This window comes from Artibeus jamaicensis, unplaced genomic scaffold (genome assembly GCF_021234435.1).
Source record: "Artibeus jamaicensis isolate MK-2021 breed Jamaican fruit bat unplaced genomic scaffold, CSHL_Jam_final contig_264, whole genome shotgun sequence".
NCBI lineage: Eukaryota > Metazoa > Chordata > Mammalia > Chiroptera > Phyllostomidae > Artibeus > Artibeus jamaicensis.
Window position 1 is genome coordinate 4,324,027 of NW_026521576.1, and position 13,708 is coordinate 4,337,734.

The following is a 13,708-nucleotide window of genomic DNA, read 5'->3' on the forward strand; positions in this document are numbered from 1 at the left end:
GGTTTGGCTGCTTTTTTGTTGCTAAAACTTTGTTGTTTTTAAACTTCGTTTTGCGAGAAGGTGCAGTGCTTCTACCTACGCCTCCATCTTGGCGGAAGTCTCAGAATATTCTTTGACTTGAATAAACACTGCATCTAAAAGCCACTTTACTAGAATGTATTCCTTTACCATGTTTAGATATTCAAAGTTCATTCATGTAATGCTTCAGCACAGTATTGATTTAACAGAATGGCAAAATACCATATAAGAACAAATGAAAAGCTTTTATATCCATACTGAAAAGACTTTACACATGTACATGCATGTGTATGATAAGTGCATTTCACAGTCTCTTAATAATTTTTCTCCTTTTTTCTTCCATGATGAGACCTAAGAATGACCCCAGCAGGGGCACACAGAAGCAGCCTTTCCATGCTTTTCAGCTGACTCAGGACAGATGAGGCTCTCTCACAGGCTTATCAGAACACAGACGGGAACCTGGGCAGAAAAAATAATCTCTGCCCAGGTGACAACTTATCTTGGTTTTCAGTCATGGACCTTTACAAGCCCAGTATCATGCACTGTTTTTAAAGTTGGGACTCTTGGGATAAATGTCACAGGGGGAGAAGTTCAGAATCTTATTCAAGGTGGTGGTGACCTCATCCTCTGGAGCAATTTCAGGCTCAAACTTCTGCTGCAGCAGGTGTCCACAGTGTCGTACTCTGGGAGTAAGGAGAAAGAGACATGTGGAACCTGCATGTGTGGGGTCTGAGGGGAGCATCCAGCTTGGGCAGAGCTAGGCCTTCCTGAAAGATGAGCTCTAAGCAAAAGACAACACCCTGGGTAAGGTGGTTAAACACTCTTAAGGAATGAAAAAGTTGGGAAAGTATTACCCATCTCTCCTAGTACTAATTCCAGAACTCCCAGCCACTACAAGCTCTGGAGACCAAGGAGAAGGTTCTACCTGAGGAATGGAGGTCCTACTATGAGGAATGGGGGTCCTACTTGAGGAATGGAGGTTCTACTATGAGCATGCAGCCCCTACAAGGCCACCTCATAGGGGCTGCATGCTAATACCACTCCATCTGCCATCAATGCTGCATTCTTCTAAGTTTATTGTAGGGAACCGCAGCCAACACCCAAACTGACATTCAGACTGGTTTGGGTTAACTCACTGAGATTTAACAAAGTAATTAAACAAATAGTTGTGAATGCCCTATGTCCCAGGCACATACTTGGGTCTAGACATACAACAGAGAAGAAAAAAGGCACATGCTGAGCTTCAAGTCAGCAAGAAAGACAAATGGCAACCAAATAGCCACTCAACGATGAATGTGCACCTGACATGCACTGAAAGGAGGGGAAGGAGTAAAAGTGGGCCAGGGGAGAAATAGAATCTGCAAAGCCCCATGGCAGGACCAAACAGCAGAGCCAATAAATAAATAAGGTCAGCAGGCTCATGGTGGGTCACTGTGGGAGGGAGAGAGACTGAGATCTGAGAGAAAGCAGGTATGTGCCTCAGAGGTCTTTAACCCTAAGCGGTGGGGCCAGGGAAGGTTAGATTTGCATTCAAGACACATCTCACTGGCTGCTATAAGGAGGCTGGATTAGAAAAAGTTTTGCATTGAATTAAAACTTACTTTTGGGTTCAATTCAAAGTAAAATCCTTTCAATGACTTCACTTTGTTGTCTCCATCACCCCTGCTAAAGCCACTATACTTGGTATCATCAATGAGTTTCCTGTCCTGAACTTCTTCCCTTCGGGGAGAAAGAGACAACAAGAACATGGCCAGGTCCCTGAGTCAAGTCCCTCACATGTCCTCCTAGCCATGGTCCATGAAATAGTCCAGTCACATCAAGGGCTCTCATCCAGTCAGTGAGGGTCCCTCAGAAGTGGCACAAAGGACCACTGGTGACATGTGGCATGCAGGGGTTAAACATGGTCGGGACCTTTTGTGTATGTTTCATATCTCAATGTCTGTGAATGTCAAGAGACATATGCTACTCACTGTTGGATTCCTACACCGAGTTTTTTAATCTTCTTCTCAATAGCAATTTCTACTTCACTTTTTCCTAATAAATACCACAAAACACCTCCAAGATGAATGCTATGAAGATGCTGAGAAAAATTAAGAGGTAGAGGATACAAGATGGAGTCAGCCTTGGTCACAGGATGGGCAATCCTGGCTCCAAGGACTGTCCCAGCCCAAATTAAAAGGCAGCCTTTTGTTACAAAGAATATGCACATGGAAGGGGAGGGGGTGAAAAACACACAAACCCTCTCTCAAGTATTGGACATACCTTTTGTCCCTGTAGAAAACCATCTTCCTCTAAATCCCATTTAAATAATTAATATTAAGAAGAAATAGTGTTTTTAAGGGGAAGCTTGTGCCAAGTATTTTCTGACATGAAATTCTTCAGGAATATCTGAGGTTTCTGCAAAGTATGGGTTTACTGAGCATAGGCCCTGGAAGCCAATTTAGGAATCTGTCTCAGGAGACATTCCAGAACAATAAAGTTCAATGACACCTCCCTCACCAGACAGTTCAGGGCAGCAAAGATGAAATCCTCTCCTTGACCTCCCCAGAGATCTGCTCATATTTTAAAGTGAAAATCAAGTCTCTGTCTCTCTTCCTCTTGGGATGGGAGGGTGGACATTTCCCCAGAAGCCCTACATAAGATCAGAGTTCTCTGGCAGTGTAGCCCACTCCAGCTGGTCCTCACAACATTGTTCAGTGGGGATTAGAGTTCAAGAGACTGACACACAGTCTGCTTTGCTGTGGCTTGCTGCCATGAGTAATAAGCTGTCTTTGCCTCTTCACAAGGTGTCATGCCGTTGTCAGTGCATGCTTATAACACACTCAGGCAGACTAACCTGTCAGCTTGCCAAGAGGGAGAATCCAGACCTTTCACCATTCCTGATGTAACAACAATGAAGCTGCCCAGAGCTGTCACAGCAACCATACACTTTTGAGAAAAGAAGAGATAAGTCCCTACAGCTTTTCACATTGTTACCTTGGTCATCCCAGCTTCTGGCTGCTTCTCTAAGAGCCATTCGGGTAGGCATTTCTCTCTTGTTCCTACTAAATATTCCCTTCAGGCTGAGGACAAGTAGGCCTCATCAGAGCTACCACAGGGTTCTTCCTCCCATCCCTCTGCTAGGACATCATCAAAACCATCAGCAGGGTTGAGGGGCACTCAAAGCATTCCTGAGGTGACAAGGGAGACATCCCAAGAATGAGAGGCCCTAAGAGGGGGACACAACCAGAACACATTTCTGGGGGAGAATTCCAGAGGGAATATAGGCAACTCAGATTCATGTCCACAAGGAACTGGGGAGGTGAAACCAGAGATTCTTAAGTGGGAATGAAAGCCCATTGAAATAATGAGATGTCACCACAGCTTTCAAGCAGTGACAATGTCCCCATGGAAGAAGATCAGGGTAAAGCTGGAACCAGTGAAGGGAATTTTCCAGGGGGAACATTTTCTTTCTTCCCATGAAAGATTGAGGGGGTGGGCAGAGCTAAACAAGAAACCAACTCTCTTAGTTCTAACAGTCCCAGCAGATGGGTGGGTTTAAGCAGAGGGTAGTCAGCAGTTCACAGGGGTGTTTTAAAGGTGATTTGACCCTAGTGGGGAATGGTGGGAAGACTGGCCAGGGCCCAGAGTCCTTCCAACCCAAACAACTGTAAGGCTGCAAGATGTGTGTTATACACTGATGTGCATGGCACTGGTGGACACTTTGATGAACACAAATGTGAACAAAAGGTAAAAATCCTTCCTCCCTTCCAGCGCCTTAGCATGTAGTAAGAAAATGACACTTGGGTGGAGTAGGAAGAGAGAGGTACAAGAAGTTACACATTCAAAGAGGAGATCTGGACTTGCCAACATGGCAGCAAACTCACTCAACTATGAGAATGACAACCACCAAATGGAAGGTAATGAAGTACAACTTTGACACTTGATGAGTAAAGAGGACAAAGCCACTGGGGATAATAAAAGCCATTATATGCAGGATCATTGGTGGGATGTAAAAAGACAATGATAAGCACACTCAGGTTAACAGGAGCTGCCATCATGGCCACTGTTATTCAGTCAGTGCAGCAGGCACAGTTGAGGGGCCTGGTTACAAGAAAGAAGGTGACCTACAGAATCCTTGTTCTTGCAGCAATGTATGTGTTTTTCACCATCCTTCAGGCTTCCCTTCACTCCCTACCTCCCCAGAGAACCCCATCCTCCATGCGAGTTGCATTCTTGGTTCATGGTTGGGTGTGTTTATGTGACCAGACAAGGACTAGTCCAGAGCAAGTCTGCCTCAGGTTGGACTGCAATGTATGGGTTCTTGACTTTGTGTAGGAAAGATTTCACAATGCAAGTCTAGGTTATTTTGAGAGTACGTTTATTAAAGCTAGGGAACAAAGGAAGGACAGGTTGGAAGAAGCAACAGGACAGAACCTAGGCAGTGCTCTGCTTAGGCTCTCTAAAAATGTTACAGGAAAGGAGTGAGCCAAGGCAGGGCTGCTTTTAGCTCACTGGAAGTCAAAGGAAAGGGGGCCCTAGAGACAGGTTCAGGGGGTAAGCCTGGGTTGAGACACCACTGCCCACAGTTTCCCTGGTTGCAAATCTTGTGAGAACCTTAGAGTCTAGAAGAAAAGAAAATGTTTATTCTAGGGAAAGGACATGAGCCTGCTTTAGAGTAAACTCTCCCTGAGTCTTTGTCTTGGGGGCTTTTTATCTTTCTTCTGTGGGTGAGAATCTTAGGAGAGGGTTTCAGTAGAATATATGTTAACTTTTCAGGTGTATTTTTATAGAAATAATATACTGATGCATCAAAATGAGCATATGGGTGTGTGTGATTATTCTTTGGTTTATTATACTGTTTTACTTAAAAAATATTTACAGCAATACCTCAGTATTCATCATTAATGCATTACAGAACTCATGACAAATGCCAAAACTGAAGAGTACTGAATTAATTTTTCCCATGAGAAATAATGTAATTAGAAATAATTCACAATATTAAATAATGAGGTTATTTTGTGATACAGAACCTTAAAACTAAACAGACATGGATAAAAAGCAATTAATTACATAAAAATAAAATAAAATTTAATTTTACTCTACCTATGCTGAGAGGAGTTCCTATCTTAACAGGATAGTGGCACAGTAGAGGAGGAGGAGGAGAGAGGTTAATTGTTGGAGGAAGAGTCTGCTTCCAAGAAAATTTCAGAGGATTTCTCAGGGGTTTCTTTTGTTTTATGTCTCTTGGTTTCACTGAATACTGTTGGAGACTCAGATTTAGGGAGTTTCACTAAAAAGCTATCAAGAGAAGCTTGTTTCTGTCTATGTTTCCAAATGTTTCTAAAGTGTGACATTGTCTGTTCATTAAACAGGTCCACATTTCAGCTTGCTAGTGCTTTTTCTGGGTGATACTTTTCTGCAAAGTTTTGAACTTCAACCCATTTACCACACATTTCTTATTTCTTTTACCAGTGTAGTAGACACTTCCTCCCTTCCCTCCTGCTCATCTGAAGAAATGTCCTCAGCCACTACTTGTAGCTGCTCCTTTTGAAGTTCCTGCAGCTCCTCAGTGTTGAGCTCTGCTCTGTGCTCCTCCACTAACTCTTCGACATCTTCATCATTGACTTTCAGGTTCATGGACTTGCCCAGAGACAAAATATGCTCCACTATTGGGTTAGCTGGATCATCCTCAAAGCCTTTAAAGTCCCTTGGACTTACTGCTTCTGGTCATAATTTCTTCCAGGCAGAGCTCATGGTCTTGTAAGAGACTTCACACCAGGCCTCATGTATGAGAGTAACATGGTAGAGGATATTGAAATGGTCCTTTCACAACTCTGAGTGTTAACTGTGTATCTGAGGTTACTTCAAACACCTCTGGAAAATGACTTTCGTATAGAGATTTTTGAAATTGGAAATGACCTGCTGATCCATGGGCTGGAGCAGAGGAGCTGTGTTAGCAGAGAACCTTACGGTTATGAAACTGAACTCTAGGAAGTTGTCCTCTCAGCCTGAGGGTGAACAGGAGCACCGTCTGTAACTAACTAAGTCCTCAGAGGCAGTTTGGTCTCCTACAAATAGTGTTTAACGCTGGAGTCAAAACTTTGTTCATCCACTCTATAAAGAACTGCCTTGTTACCGAAGCTTTAGTACTGGCCCACTCATATCACATTCTCTTTCTTGAAATCTTTCAGGTTTTCACTGTGATACACTAGTAGAGGCTTAAGTTTTAAATCCCCACTAACATTCCCATGCAACAGTAGAGTTAGCCTGTCCTTCATCAGCTTACGCCTTGGCAATGCCTTCTCCTCTTGGGTGATGTAGGTTTCTTCTAAAACAAATCAGTCTTGTTGCAGTTAAACACTTATTGGGGGACAAAACCCTCAGCCCCTAAACTACATGCTCCCTAAACTTGGTGACATAGATTTCAGCAGCTTCCTTGTTGGCACTGGCTTCCTCACCAGGCCTCACCACATTGTGAATGCCAGTTCTCTTTTTAAATTTATTGAACTTTCCATGATTGGCTTTAAACACTTCAGTGCTTGCACCACTTGTTCCAGGCTTGTCTTTTAACAGATTAGTTGTCTAGCTTTCTCACAAATTATTGCCTCAGAAATGCTGTCACCCACTATTTTCATTAATCTAGATGAAAAGCAATTTTTCAACTTCTTCCAATGTCTGTGAATTCACATCTTTAGCAGCACTTGCTGGTTTTATCACTTCCTTATTTCTCACTATTGTTGAGATCATCATTCTTGGCATCTTGAATGACAGTGATATCAGACACACCTATGCCACTTTCATACTTAGCTAAAATCTCTTTCTTTCTTTTCAATTATGGTTCTTATTAACTCCCTTTTAGGCTTAATAGTATCCCTCTTAAAGTTATGCAACCTATGATTAGCACTTAAAATGTACAAAAGTACAAGACAGTAACAACAAATATGTGGGGGGTTCTGCACTGTTTGAAAGCTACCGTGAGACTGACGCATTGACCTCTGTTTCCTCATGAGAGGGGTACTGAGTGGTGAGCAAGCAATGAATGATGAAGGGTTTTCTCTTGTGGAGCAGCATCATGACTCATACAAGTTCTGGCAAGTGCCACAAATTCTGAGCAAGCACTGAGTGCTGAAACATATTTTCCTCATCAAAATGTGACAAGCTCTGAGGACAACAAGTACTAAGGTATGACTGTTTATTTTTAGAGAGAGAGTAAGGGAGGGAGAAAGAGAGGGAGAGAATTATTGATGTACAAGAGAAATATCGGTCAGTTGCCTCTTGCATTCACCTAACCAAGGACCTGGCTCACAACCCAGGCATGTGCACTGACCAGGAATCAAACCAGTGAGCTGTTGGTTTGCAAGACAACACCTAACCCACTGAGCCATACCAGTCAGGGCATGTTTTACTTTTTACCTTGGGTCTGTCTTTTAATGGGGTGTTTGTTATTTTTTCCCCTGACTTTATCTGTCCTTGGGTTTAGCTGGCACAAATGGCATTAACTGGGTCTGTATTCTCTATATCCCCGATCAGGGTGATTTAAACTATGTATTCTTTGGTTAGGGAGAAGAAGTATGAACAACTTTCTCTCAAGTGTCCTTGGTTGGAGAAGATAAGGTCTTGTAATTCACCAAGTGGCTGTTAAGTTGTTCCAATTATTAGGCCTTGTTTAATTTTCTTGTCTCAGTTTCCCCTTTCCACTTACCCAGGAATTTTTCTAGCTTTTTTTACTCTTCTGTCACATTTACAGCTCTGAGGTAGGAGTTGTCACTACTAAGCCCCAAAGTAGGTAGCCACCTGGGTGTGCAATTTTGTGTTGCTTCATCTTTACCTCTGAATGCTGACAATGATCCTTAAGACCCAGAGTATTATCAATATCAAGACAATATTCAGGACCTGCTGACTATTGTAGTTTTTGCTGGAAAAATATCAGTGAAAAATCCATTTTCTGAGCACCTCTGCTTCATCCTTTTAATCAATGAGAGGTGGGATCCTATGGGCACTAGAGAAAGATGAGGCTGCACTAAAGAACAGGACAATGGCTCTGAGCAAGAGGAAGTGAGTACTGCCTCAAATCAATAACTTCCCCAGCAACTTAAAGCCTAGCAGGTAAATGCACAACCTTAGCATCCCCTTCACCCAAGAGCTAAGGAATTACGATTACAGGTATAGACTTCAGACCATCATCAAGAAGGGATTGTGGGTCCAGTTCTATAGAAGAGCACATTTCAATATGCTCTTTCTTCCCAGCACTCATTTCATAGATTTATGTTACAAAGCTCCACTCTCTCCAAATAACCACCTCAGCTATCCACAGAAAGAAGCGTGGGTGGCAATGGGAGGAAGTGCGGTTGGAACCAGGAGGCCAGAAGGAAGAGGGTGATGAGCCTAGGACAATGCTGCACCCTGTGTGGGGGCCAAGAGAGGCAGCCAGTCAAAAATGTGGAAGTTAGCCCTGAGACCAAGAGCAGTTTGGCAGAAAGAGGACCAGGGGGTATGATGAACAACTACAAGGGAAATCTCTGATATACGGCTCAACATAAGCAAAGCCACCATTACCTTCTAGAATAGGGAATTTTTTTTTTACTAATTCTCTGTGTCCCCACTGCCTTGCCCCAAACACCTTAATGGTATGGGTGGATGTTCCATAAAGAGTACTCATTGAAAGCAGGACCTCAGTAGGACATGAGTTGAGAGCTGGTGACACTGACCTGAGTAAATGGTGATGTTGGCCACAGTGGCCACCAGAACTGCAATAATGATCAGTGTATCAAACCTAATAGTGAAGAAGCAAGGGCAATGAAGAGTCAAGGGAAGGGCCTGAAACAGGCTCCCCAAAACACTTCTAATCCAATATCTTATACAAAACAATGATCCAGCCATAACAGATTTTCATAATTGTTGGGACAGTGGTCAAGAAGCAAGGAACACTACATTTGAGCAATCCAGTCATTCACAAGCTGCTCCAATGAACCACCTAAGGGAATTCATAGCAATTACCATCTCATAGCAATCACCATCTCATAGCACTTTGTCTCCCAAAGTAATCATACTTGTAAGAATATGTTGACACACTTTCAGAATACATAGTATAATCTTTCTTGGTATTAATTGTACTAAATGCATCATAACTTTTTAATTAAAGAGAAAATTCATCACACTGCTACTTTTTCTGATAATGGTGTCAAATGACACCAAAATATTGGACAATGCTAACCAGTTCCTCTTTGGCCACATGCACATCCAGCAAGTTTCCTGGCACTGAGAGCAGTGATGACATCCAACCCTGCCAAGCTACTTCAGTCAGGCCTGTGCCTTGTGTCTTGTGTCTTCAGTTCCTGACATACAGCTGCATTTATGATGAATGGGCTAGTTTTCAGCCTGTGGACAATGGTTTGAGACCAGAAATAAGGTTGAATGAGCACAAGCATGAAGATGAGAAGGCCACAAGGAGACATGTCCAGCCCAGGAAGAAGCTTGCTAACAGTCCTTCTTGTCTCACCAGGCTGGCAAAGTATTCTGATATCAACACTAGGGTGTAGTTCAGTGAGCTATGGAAGCAATGCCTCACTGCATGTGACATTCTAAGATCCTGTCCAAATACAATATGCCATGATCTGTGATTCTAATTTTCTGTGCTCAGTTCAAAGTGACATAATGAATTACAGATTTACTGAGCATATGTTCTCCTGCCCCCAGGATTCCACTCTAAGGCATTTCAAAACTAGGCAGATGGATTTTGGAAAACAGCAACCACATTCTCCAAACTGTGACAGAAGCCCCTTCTTATAGGGAACTGGTCCATGTAGCAATGGCGAATGTGGCTCAGCCCTGGTTTGGAAAACCAACAGGCATGAGGTGGCACACAGGAGCCAGGCCCACAGATTGGCTTTTCCATAGAGAATCAGGCCTGTATTGTACCTTGGCTACTTAGAGGCTTGTTTTTGCTAAAACTTTCTCACCCTGAGTTAAGACAGCAAATGTTTAATGCATATCTTTGAAGTAACTTCCTAAAGTCTGTGATGTAACTTCCAAAAGTCTGTGCTAAACCTTCTAAGGATGGAGTGTAACCAGTTCAATTACTTTTCCCCTTGCATTTGCAATATCTTTTTCTTTGATATCTGTAAGAAGTAACTAGCAACATCCTTTTCTTTGTTATCTGTAAAAAGTAATCACCTAAAGCAAACCTGAGCATAATGAATGAGAACCTTTGATGTAATGCTCCCAGAAAGCAATAAAAGCCTGTCCAGGTAAGGGTCAGGGAGCTCTCTCACTCAGAGTGGTCATGCCATCTCTTTTCTCCACAGGACTTCTGAAGTCTGTGTGAATTGGTTCATCACATCCACAACACTGTGGACACCACTGGAGTCCGCATCACCTTCTCCTTATCCACAGCCTCCTCTACCTCCCCAGAACACACATGCTCACCGGTTCCAGAATTTCTTCCTTCCAAAATAGGTTCTGGGCTCATATGTGTACAGTTTTAGCAAAATCTCAACAATGTAAGGAGGGAAAAAAGCCATTCCTCATAGAAAATGAAGAGATTTTTCTCACCCACAGCAATAAATATGGCATTTATTAGAATTATGACATCATAAACCCAGGCAAAAATCCTGGCAGGAAAGTAGAAGAGATGCTATCATTTTGCATTTCTGTGAAAGGAGTGTGTCAGAGCCCCCCATTGTCACTTTGTGCCCCAGGAACATGAGGAGTAGAAGACACCCCCACCAACCCTGCCAGTATGCCTGTGCATGCACACACACATATAATACACACACACAACAGGTAAGAAAAGGTCTGGCATGGCCAAGGCTCTGAAATTCATCTGCCTCCCACTGACATTGGTGTAGTCCTTCCAGTCAAGGAGAAAAAGAAGATAAAAGAGGGGGAGGAGAGAGGCATGATTTTTCCCCAGGTTCCCTCTGGGGATATAGTACTTGGATCAGAGAAAAGTTTAGGCACAATCAGGGGGCAAGGAGAAGGTTTAACATAGGATTATTATACTTCTACTACTCTTCCCTAGAAAATTAACATTCTTAACTGAAAAAGCTTCTGGAAACATCTTTACCCCTATGCACATAAGCCTTACAGGGACTGGCATTTCCAGCTTCTTCAAGTTTGGGGTGGAAAAATATCATAGCTGGGCTCTGATTCAACTTTTTAATTATGGAAAAAGCTTCCGCAAGCTGCTTTCAAGGACCTCTGAACCACTCACTTTCATGAAACATTAAATTCAAAAAAAATGAGAGGATGAACCTTTGATAATAGGGGTATTCCAGCCCACAGATATGAAAAATATCTCCAATCAGGATAAATGACTCTCTGGAATCCACCTGCTTGAGAATAAAGGAATTCATTGGCCTTCTTAACACTCATTGCAGTAACTCTAACTCATGAGTGCTTACCATTTACTTAACAGGGACAAAGTACCATATTTAACATCAACTTACTAATGACTTTGATGGCACCAGGACCTCTTGAATCAGAGTCTTCAGCTTTTCCAGTTCAGGGGGCACATCTAGTCTGTGAGCCTTCAGCTTCTTAGGAAACACCACAGAAAGCAGCATAATCTGGAGGCCCGTACTTTGGGCTAAGGTAAAATATAACATGTCCAGAACCTTTTTCATGCTTCCCTGAGAAAGCAAACACAGTAAGTGAATGGGGACTGTTTAATAACTACAATGATGAAAAAATTTCAGTCTAAGCAGCATTAACAGATTATTCTTTTTTGAAAGCAACTTGAGCGAAAACTGGCCCTGTCTCACTTCCTGTCCCAAGCTATCTTCTGGACCAAGAGGCTTGCAGAAGACTGATACAACCAAGGCATCCATGCTTACAATGGGTGCCTCCTGAGGCTGATGCTGACCACCTGGGTGTTGAGGAGGTTACCAAGAGTAGAACGTTCATTCTGTCTGCAATGAACAATGAACCCAAAATATGTGATTACTGTGACTCCAAGGTCCAAGGGGCAAAGCAAAGCCAACACAGAATGAGTCTTGAGTCTTCTCAAAAGAGGCTAAAATAGCTGGAATTTGTCATTCTTCACCCTTGTATGTCACCTGGTGACATGATCTCAGGTGACATTTAGGCATCTACAAACCAAAACCTAACTAGAATCAAGTGGCATGATTGAAACTGTGTTGTGATTTTAAAACTTGGACTTTTATCAATTGCCTTGTATAAATCTCACATGACAGTGTAAATCATAAGACCTAGATAGTTGCTTGCTTAAACTATGTGGATAAGCATTTAGGGTTTAATTCATATCTGACAAGTCCTTAGTGTCAACAATGGTTCAGTTACATGTGATTTCTTAAAAATATTTTCTAAAATTATTAATTGAGTTTGGGGCATTGCTCTAAGGATATTGACATAAACAGCCAATAACCTGTATTTATATACCTTATGATTTTCAAAGAAATTAAAATGCTATGTCTCTATATAAAAATTTTTTTTCTTCATGACACCCAAATTAAAATAACATAAGTTGTGGCTGAGATGGAAGTATAGGCAGAAATGCTTCACTTCGTTGCACAACCAAAAGAAGGATAACAACTAATTTAAAAACAAAGAACAACAAGAACTTCCAGAAAAACATTTGAATGGAAGTCCAACAACCAAGGATTTAAGGAAACATTCACCAGATGACAGAGCCACAATGCAGCAAATAGGACAGCTCTGCCCCAGTGAACATTTAAGGCTCCATCCCTTACCACATAACAGGTGTGCCCAGACAAAGAAATATGGCCTAAATGAAAGAACAGATCAAAACTCCAAAAAACAGAACTGGAGCAACAAGGAGATAGACAACCCGAAACACTGGTAATCAGGATGCTCACAGAATTGATTAAGCTTGGTCCCAAATGAAGGAAGAAATGAAGGCTACCCAAACTGAAATAAAGCAAAATATACAGGGAACCAACAATGAAGGAAAGGAAACCAGGACTCAAATCAATGATTTGAAACAAAAAGAATAAATAAGCATCTATCTGGAACAGAATGAAGAAACAAGAATTCAGAGAAACGAGGAGAGGCTGAGGAACCTCTGGGACAACTTTAAGCATTCCAACATCTGAATCATGGGAGTGCTGGAAAGAGAAGAGAAGAAGCAAGAAACTGAAAACTTGAAAAAATAACAAAGGAATATTTCCCCAATATGGTGAATAAAATAGACTTCCAGGGAGTCTAGGAAGCTCAAAAGAATCCCAAAGAAATTGGACCCAAGGAGGAGCACATTACAACACATCTGAATTAAGTTGTCAAAGATTAAAGATAAGAACACAATCTTAAAAGCAGCAAGAGAAAAGGAGAGAGTCACCTACAAAAGAATTCCCATGAGACTCTCAGCTGATTTCTCAAAAGAAACCTTACAGGCAAGAATGGGATGGAAAGAAGTATTCAAAGTCATGAAAGACAAGGACCTTCATCCAAGATGACTCTATCCAGCAAAGCTATTGTTTAGAATGAAAGGGCAGATAAAGTGTTTCCCAGATAAGATCAAGTTCAAGGAGTTCATCATCACCGAGTCCTTATCATACAAAATGTTAAAAGGACTTGTCTAAGAAAAGGAAGAAGATCAAAACTATGAACAGTAAAATGACAATATACTCACAACTATCAACAACCAAACCTAAAAAAACAAAACCAAAAATGAACTAAGCAAAAGGAACAGATTCACAGAAATAGAGGCCACATGGAGGGTTATCAGTGG

The 13,708-nt window shown here is 41.9% G+C and overlaps 1 pseudogene; it reads right to left on the bottom strand.

Moving 5' to 3' along the window:
* Positions 1–553: 553 nt before the first annotated feature.
* LOC119041953 (two pore channel protein 2-like) overlaps positions 554–13,708 on the bottom strand; it is a 30,034-nt pseudogene continuing 16,879 nt past the window's right edge.